The sequence below is a fragment of the Metopolophium dirhodum genome, chromosome 1 (genome assembly GCF_019925205.1).
Source record: "Metopolophium dirhodum isolate CAU chromosome 1, ASM1992520v1, whole genome shotgun sequence".
Classification (NCBI taxonomy): Eukaryota; Metazoa; Arthropoda; class Insecta; order Hemiptera; family Aphididae; genus Metopolophium; species Metopolophium dirhodum.
Window position 1 is genome coordinate 67,814,445 of NC_083560.1, and position 10,127 is coordinate 67,824,571.

A 10,127-nucleotide genomic window follows, 5' to 3' on the forward strand; every position below is an offset into this window, starting at 1 on the left:
GGACATTGTCAATTTTCAATTTTATTAGTTTTTTTTTCTATAGATTATAAATATCAATAAAATTGTATTTGTTGGGTAAAAAAGCGTAAAAACTTTATGCAGGGCTCCTGATATATTGTTATAAAAGCTGTTGAAAAATATTAAAAATACATAGGCACAAATTTTTTTATACCTAAGTACTTATTTAAAGTTCAAATTTTGAAAAAATGTATCAAATTAAAAAATTCATAATTACTTTGTAGTTAAAAATTTATAAAATGTTCAACTTTTATAACTAAGGATTGAAAATATAAAACAAGGTTCCACGTAAATAGATTATATATAAATTACTTTATTCATGATAATATCATCAAATATATTTAGTAATAAATTCAGTCTCATTTCTGCGCTCTTCGAGATACGACGTGTGTACTGTACATTACTGTCTTATCTTATTATTTACCCACCGTTCTAAATTTTAAAATAATAATGTCCAACTGTTCAAAGTGCAACGATACACTAATTCCGGAAGACATAATTGTCTGCTCTGTGTGCGATACCAAATATCACTTCACTTGTGGAGGTCTAAATGCGACATCTTTTCAAAAACTTACTAAGAATACAAAAAACAGATGGGTCTGCAACGTATGCAAATACAAATGGGACATCTCAAAGAAAAACATCGATACTAAATCAACAGATTTCACATTACAAGACCTTGCCAATTCAGTTAAATTTATGAGTGAAAAATTCGATGATTTCAACGGTACTGTAAACAAATTACTTGAAGAAATGAAAGAAATACGTAAAGAGAACACACAACTTTATGAAAACAATAAGAGTTTTCTCAAGATATTGAGAATCTCAAATATCGTCTAGACAGCATTGAACAAAATAATCTTGATTCAACAATAGAAATAATTGGTATACCTAAGGTTAACAATGAGAAATACACAGATACAGTGATAAAGCTTGCGGCAGTATTAAACACAGTCATAACCGTAGAGGAAGCTTATCGCGTTCCTATTACGGTAAATGGTGAACATAAAATTATAGCCCGTCTTGCAAAGCCGGGTATGAAAAATGCCATAATCGCTAACTGTAAACAAAATAAAACACTAAATCTATCCAACATTAATCCCGAGTGGTCTAACGATAAGCGCCTATATATAAATCAACATCTCACTAAACATAAAAGACAATTACACGGTAAAGCCAGAGCCACAGCAAAAGAAAAAGGTTACAAATATATATGGATCAACCAGGACGCAGAGATCTTAATCAGAAAACACGAAAATGCAAAGATACGAAAAATTTTTTCTCAACAAGATCTTCTCCTACTTTAATATCTCTCCGAAAAATATAACTTTTAGATTTTAATTAACTTGTTCTAATGAAACCCAATTGCATGTACTACAATCACTGTATAGTTATTATCTGTTTTATTATGCCATTAATGATTATTCCACACTATATCTACGTAGACTTTGGATCAATCTGTATCATTCATTTATTATTTAATTCAATATATATACTACCTCACTAATAAAACGTTATTCAAAACAAAAATAACCATCTCTTTACATCTCAATTATGGCTCATAACAATATATTATTTAATAATTTTCTAGCAAAACAATACCTAAACGATAAAATATTCGTCTATAAATTAAAAAACAAAATAAATAACATAGACACAAGTTTTAATTTAATCAACATGAATATCCGTAGTATAAATAAACACATAACTGACTTATCTTGTTTAATTAAAGTAATTGGAAATCACGTTCATATTATCTCATTATCTGAAGCCTGGCTAAATAAACATTTTGATAAAAATTCGTATTTCTAAATAATTACCAAATAATCCATACAAATAATAACATTAACAAAAGTGACGGAATTGTTCTGTTCATTAGAAACGATTGCATCTTTACATACAAAGAAGTAATATTCTCCGAAGCTAACTGTTTAATAACGAATATAAAAGTAAACGAACACAATTACTGTATAGTATCATTATACAGATCCCCAAATGGCAATGGAAACATCTTTTTAGAACAGTTACAAAATCTTCTACCTAATTTAATACATGATAATAAGAATATGAACATAGTTTTCTGTGGTGACATAAATATTAACCTACTAAACAATGATAATCTGACTAATAATTACGTTAGTTTAATGTCACACTATGGATTTACCTCATTTATTAACTCTCCAACCCGTGTCTGGGATGTGGGTGAATCGTGCATTGACCACATATTCATAAAAACAATAACTAACTTCAATATTGATAATGCTGTCATATTAGAATCAACAATTACAGATCACTTTCCTTCGTTTATCCAAATAATACCTAATACTATTTCAAAAAATAAAAGTAAAAAATCTGTAAATGAATCAAATTTATACAAATCATTCAACAAAAGTACCTACCTTTAAATCGCTAATAAAAAAGGTGCAATGGCAAAATATGCTTAATCTAACTTCTTCTGATAAAACAATTGTATATTATACTAATATAATAAAGAACACAGCAGAAAAAGCATATAATATTTCAACCCGCAAAAGCATATTTAAAATAAAACCTTGGATTACAACCGAAATACTGAATAGCATAAGAGAAAGAGATATATTACACGCCCAGTCGAGGAAAAAACCGTACGATCTACATTTAAAGGAAAAATTTAAAAAATATAGAAATTATTTAATTAGTGCCATCAGAAAAGCTAAATTTGACTTTTACGGTGAAAAAATTTAAAAATGTAATAACGACCCTAAATTAATATGGAAAACTATTAAAGAAGCCACACAAGGTCATCCGAATACTAAAATAAAAACTTTACATATAGATATAAATAATACAAAAATAAAACGCAACCATTTAAAATAGCAGAACATTTCAATGAATATTTTGCGAATATAACCTCAAAAAATGCAAACAATTACATTAATACAACCGAAAGTTCCGTAGACAACATAGTTCCATCATTACCTCTCCAATCCCTATACATAAGGAAAACTAATTTAAGTGAAATAAAAACATAATTTCGTCCTTAAAATATGGTACAGCTCCGGGCTATGACAAAATTTCAACAGACATGATTAAACTACTTGATGACAGGGCTCTTGAACCATTAGTGCTTATAATAAACAACATAATTAATAACTCCAATCTATAAAAAAGGTAATCCATGTAAAGCAGAAAATTATAGGCCAATAAGTCTCTTATCAAATTTCTCTAAGATATTTGAGAAAGTAATTAAATCGAGACTAGCCAATTATCTAGAAGAAAATCAAATCCTACCCCCATCACAATTTGGTTTCAGAAAAGGTCTTAACACTGAAGGTGCTATTAACAGCTTAACGCAATCAATTCATCACGCATTGGACTCTAAAAAAAAAGTAATCGGTATATTTATGGATTTAAGTAAAGCCTCCGACTCAGTTTGCCATAATAAATTAATATACTACCTAGACAAAATTGGCATCAAACGCAATGCATTAAATTTATTTAAATCTTATTTAGAACACAGAACTCACAAAGTCCAAATAGACAATGTTATAAGCTCCTGTAAAACAATGTCCTTAGGAGTACCGCAAGGCACAGTTCTATCCCCATTACTATATATTATATACTTAACAGGTTTATCGAACATACAAATTGATGATAGCCTATACTCTTTCGCAGATGATACAGCTTTACTGATATCTGATAACACTTGGGACTCGGTAACAAAAAAAGCAGAAAAATCCTTTAAAAAAGTCGTTACTTGGTTTTCAAACAATAATTTAACTCTCAATAATAACAAAACGATCTTTATAACATTTTCAAATATCTCAAGAACATCATCAAACTTTTTACTTTAAAAACTCATGCCCAAAATTGTAATCAGATTTTACAATGTAATTGCCCTATCATTCAAAGGACTAATCAAACCAAATACTTGGGAGTTACATTCGACCAACATCTACGTTGAAACGTACATACCGCTGAACTTAATTTAAAATTACGAAAACTGTATGCCTTTTATAATATGGCTAAACTCTTTCTTAACACACATTGGTTAAAATATACTTACTTTGCCCTATCACAGTCCATAATAGAATATGGTATTGTGGCTTGGGGAGGAGCTCCTCTAACATAATATAAAAACAACTTACAAGTAGCCCAAAATACCACTTTAAAACTTATATTTCACAAACCTAGACTTCAACCTACTAAACAATTATACTCAGATACTAAAATAGTATCCATTAAAAAACTATACCACAAAAAAACTTTATTCTACCTCTTTAAAAATAATCTAGCACAAACAGCTACACATAATCATAATACAAGATCTGAAAATCTAATATTTCCCAAAATAAACACATCTAAATACTATAACAGCTATCTCATAACGGACATGAGACTATATGAAAGGCTCCCTCCTATTATATCAAATTGTGATAAATTTAAAAACTTTAAGTTTCTTATAAAGAGATGGTTATTATACAATGAACTAGTTATATGATTGTATTTTATCTATATTGTAAAGTTATTTATTTTGTATTATACCTCGTTACATACTATCTTATTTTGCTCATATAATATTTTCTTTTTTTTTTCTTTGTTTTTGTTTTCTATAACTACTAGCGACAACTGTATTCTTCATTATATTCTTCATTATTTATTTTACTATTATATTCGTTCATTTAATTAATGAACTATTATTTTATTTTCTTAGAGACTCGCCCATCAAAACAAGGAACTTATCCTTAGTGTTGGGCGAAGCAATTTAATCACAAATATGTATATAATATCTCCTATTTCAAACAATTATTGCTGAATAAAATTATTATTATTATTATTAATATCATAGGCTGACTTATCGTTTTCGCTCAGAATTGTTTTTCATATATTATATCATTGAATTCAAATTTTACACCATAAATTACAGTGACTCACTTGTAACCTACTGCAGGTACAGCAGAGCGAAACCCACTTGCCCACCTTTTTTAGTTTCTTTTTCTATAAATTAAATGTCAATAAAATTGTATTCGTTGGCAATTAAAAATATTAAAAATACATAGTCACAAAGGAAAAACGAGGATTTTTCAGGAAAACTAGTTTTTGATAAAATTGATTTGATTTAAGTCAAAAAATAATAACCGTAGATACCATAAATTTACACCAAATATTTATATGAGAATTTAACATACGTAATATTCAAAATATTTTGCATCTTTTTGAGCAGTTTTAACCATGACGAATATTTGATTTTTAAAGTTTTTTCAAACTATTGTCGATAAATAATTTTAAAATACCTTAAATTTAATAAACGGATACTCATAATATCGTTGATAGTTGTCGTTAGTGGAAATAAAAAAAAAAATTTAGCGTAAATCCAAAATAATATTCTATGTGCGTATGAAGTTAGAATTTTGATAATTTCGCTGAAAAATGTGAAAATTATATTGTACTTAGAAATTCATATTTTGTTATGATAAAACATTGTATACAAAAAGTTGTTAGCATAGTCCCTACATTATTTTTTTTTTATTCGTTGGTATGGTGATAAACAAAGCGTTAGAAATCCCATTTTTAGCGGTTTTTTCGTAATTTGTCGGTAGTTTTTCTCGACGCTTTCTAAAACTACTAGGAATTTTCAATTTTGACCTCCCAAAAGTACCAACTATGTTCACTTTTTTACAGTAACGATGCTGATCTCAAAAATCTAAGCATGCTTAGGTACTATCCAAAATGTTGCTGACAGACAAAAAATTACAGTAATTAAATTTTTTTACTGTAAAACATGCCAATTTTGTTCCAATAATCTTGCTAACAGAATGGTTTTAGGTCAAAATACCTTAATTAAAAGTTGTAGAGAAGAGTTATATCGGGTGACGTATAAGACTTTTGACGTTTCGATATTTCATTCTCAAAATCGTAAAATCGTTAGTTACTTTTTTTCACTTTTTTACTTATGAATAATTGGTATAAAAAATTAAAATATCAAAAATCGAGTCTTAGACGTCCCCTGATATAACTCTCCTCTACAACTTTTAAATAAGGTATTTTGCTCTAAAACCATTCAGTAAGCCAGTGCCGGCGCTAGGGGAGGACAAATGGGACATATGTCCAGGGCCCCGCGCTTGTTAAAGGGCCCCGCAATTTTTAATTATCATCTTAATACCGCGAAACACATTGATATTTTATATTAACAAATTATAAATCCATACATTTATTGACTTATTGTTATATACTACACATGTATAATATTAATATTATTTCTATCATTAGCTATTTGGAAAATGATATCTAAATTTAGCCATAGTACAAAGTAAATCGTTATCGATACGATGAAGGAGTAATATTTTGAGGATACTCGAGGATTGTAGGAGTATACTATAATTAATAATATAAATATTCATTATCTCTATAGTTATTGTTTTTTCTGTTCTTTGTTTGGAAAAGCTCTCCGCGTATTGTCGTATGACCGTATTATAGAAGGGGCAAGAGCTATATTCTCAAAACATTTATTTGATTATATTATGTTCAACATTTTAGTATTTGACTGCAATCCGTTTTGCACCTTACAGTATTTTTTCAACAATTTCTGCATAATATCATAAAATTAAGTTTTCATTTTATGAAATTATTATTACAATTTAGTTTAGATATAGTAGGTATAGCTGTATTAAATAATATGTACCTACTGCGTGCGTATCTAGTGTATCAGGATTAGTTTTAATGTAGTTTATTGTCTACCGCCGCCGCGTCCTTAGATATTAAACAATTTATTATATCATTCAAACATTTTGATGATTTTATTTATTTTTTATTGATGTTTTTATAAGTTGTAATTATTAAAATAAATATAAATTAATTAAATAATAGGCCCACCACGAATTTATTAACTTATAATTTTCAACACATGCATATTATTTTATTATTTGTAAATAATTTTTTGTTAACATATTATAATTAAAAAAAGAATAACTTGATAATATTATTTTTAATGTTTGAAATTCAAATAAAAACCGCATTAATTTTAAATAATCCTGATTTAAAAAAAGCTAAAATTTTGCCTTCCTCTGGGCACCTATTACCTATGTCCAGGGCCCCGCAATTCCTAGTGCCGGCACTGCAGTAAGCCGTATTATTGGAACAAAATTGGCATGTTTTTGTACGGTAGGTATTTTCACCCGTGTGGTGTCCTCTTAAGTATTAATTTTATAAAACACATATGTACCGATAATGTATTAATCACATTAAAATATATAAAATAAACTACAACCCAGCTTTTCAATAATTATCGCAATTGGTTATGATTATATGAAGTTCATTTTACATTTTCAGTCATAAATTTAATAAATGTATTGATTATAAATATTAATTACCATTAATAATCAATGATACTAGAAAATAAACATTAAACTTTGTTAGCGATATTTATATATTTCATTTTAAATTCTTGAGCAATATTTTATTAAATTATATATTTAGATCCATAATACTCGAAAAATGTTCATGTAAGATAGAATAACTTCGCAGCTAAGCAACACGAATTACTATATTTTATTTTCCAATTATGTCAGCTATGCGTTTATATTGAGTACCTATATAAAATGGAACCGTATATAGGAACCTACTTAAGGCAGTGAAATTACACCATCTAAAATTAATAATTGGTAACTGGATGGGTGGTTAAATTAAACGATTTCCTTAATACCTAGTAAATTATTTATTTATTTTATAGCTGTTACTGAAATAAGTATTCCTTGAATTTTCTGAAGGTGTTGGTGTGATGGTTAAAAATAATAGAAATAATACAATTTTCCCCACATAATAAAAACAAATTTGGTGAGTATATTTACAACATTTTATACTCAGTGTTAGTAATCTGTATTTAACAACTTAACTTATATAAGTGTATTCACCTGTTAAAATTGATACATAATATGTTAATATGGTTGTATAAAATAAAAAGCATATTAATTAAACACAGTTATTGATATTATTATACTTTTTCTTTAAGAGTGTGCAATAGTAAAAGTGAAACGTATTCGTCTCCGTGGCGAGACCCACATGGCGTACCCGCAGGAGAGGGGCATTATTAATTCACGAACAGTCTAGTTGAGCGGTCCATACAATATTGACATCAAGGACTGGAACCTTTAGGATTTTTCTAGTTCTGGTTCCGGTTCGGTTCTTATATAAAAAAAAAATAGGTTCTGGTTCCGATTCTGGTTCTTAAAATTACAAAATAAGGGTTCCGGTTCCGGTTAATTCCAGTTCTTACCGGTTCTTAAAAATGAGTTTTTTCAAACATTACCTATTGCTTATTAAGTAGATTTTTTACTCATCAAGTCATAACTTGGCCCAGTCTTATAAAATATACTTTTAAAATTGTATTTAAATACAAATACAAATACATTCCAAATACTTTTTTTATTTTACTCAATTTATTTTGGTTTGCAAAATTAATTTTATAATTACTAATTTAAAATAGTGTAATGTTAGTATGTTACATTCATCAAGATATTATTAGAACTTTTTGAACCTCCTTCTTAAATTTATACTGGAAAATGAAAACTAATAAAACTGGCTATACAATAAATTTGAAATCATTTATTATAAGGTGGGTAATTAAAGAATTAAACAGTTATTAATAAAATCAGAAATTAATTTAATTATTTTACAAGGTAAGAAATTATTAATTTAAGAAGTGTATTCAATTTTCAAAAATGATTTTAATTGATTAAAAAGTGTACTGGGTTTAGGTCTTAGAAGTTGCTAATAACTAATAAGCAAAACATAAAATTACAGTATGACCATAAAATTAATAAGTCGTAAATTACTCGTATGTGTCAATGTGTGTGTGTGTGACTGTGTTTGAAACTATGAGACAAAGTTATAAATAACTATATAAATATTATTTCTCGTAATAGTCGTAGATATTTGGTAAAAATTTGTAGAAAAACACATCATTGTTGTCGACCATTCTCTGTATATTACCAATGAAAAATGCAACCCGTATGTGTGTAAATTAATCAGTGTCGGTCGCACCTTTAAGACGATTATTTAGAGTTAAAAATTTAAAATACCACATATTATTATGTACAAAACAAAAATATTTCTATGAAAAATAATTATTTGATTACAACAAAATCCAATTTAAATAAAATGTTCAGTTATTTGAAATAAAGGACTTTTTCTTAGAACCGATAAGAACCTAAAAGAACCGGAAAACTTATTGTATATTAAATTGTGGTTCCAGTTCCGGTTCCTGTTCTTACATTTTCTCCAAGAACCGGTTCTTTCGGTTTCGGTTCCAATCCCTGATTGACGTTGACCATTAACCATTGCGTAAATTGTCACCCTTGTATTTCTAATGCACGTACTCCGTGCGTTCGATCCTCGATAGACTTACTTTTTAATGAAAGCTCCTGTTTACTTAAATATGTGTATCAATACATAAATTACAAAAAATTTAACCAAATAATTTACATTTGTAACCTAATTAGTAATTACTTTTTTAAAATACACATAAAATAATAATTCGTTATGAGCAAATACATTTTTTAGTACGTCTTTTGCGTTTTAACTTTAGGTGGTAAATTAATTAATTAATTTTAAATTAACCTTTTACAGGTTAGCCATATTAAATATGTAACATATCGTTCGTGTATTGTTCGGGTGACACTGAAAATATACTTAATATTTTGTCGACAAAATTAGTTATGTTATAAATTTTGTTTGTTTGGTTAGATCCACTTTAAGTTATGAGTTACCTTTTCAAGTAAACGAATTTAGTATACATATTACTCTATGGTATGAACACATAGTATCGAGCGCTGCCCGCTGCCCATTACAGGCGTACCACATGACGAGCGTAATTAAACGTTTTTTTGTCGAAAAAATTGGTTTCGTAATTCCAAGAATACGGTTATTGAACATTTTACAGTATAAATAACTATTATAAAAATTGTACAGCAGAAGTTTTTCTAGAATCGTAAGAAGCCCGATTTTTGATATCTTGTTCCAATCGTCCCATATCGCATGGTAAATTAACACGTTTTTTTAACTTTTTATCGATTAATTATTTAACTAATTAATAAAAATATCGAAAATCGGGCTTCTAACAATTCTAGATAAAA

At 27.9% G+C, this 10,127-nt stretch overlaps 1 pseudogene; it reads left to right on the top strand.

Moving 5' to 3' along the window:
- Positions 1–468: 468 nt before the first annotated feature.
- LOC132940881 (uncharacterized) lies at positions 469–1,325 on the top strand (annotated as a pseudogene).
- The last annotated feature ends 8,802 nt before the right edge of the window (positions 1,326–10,127 follow it).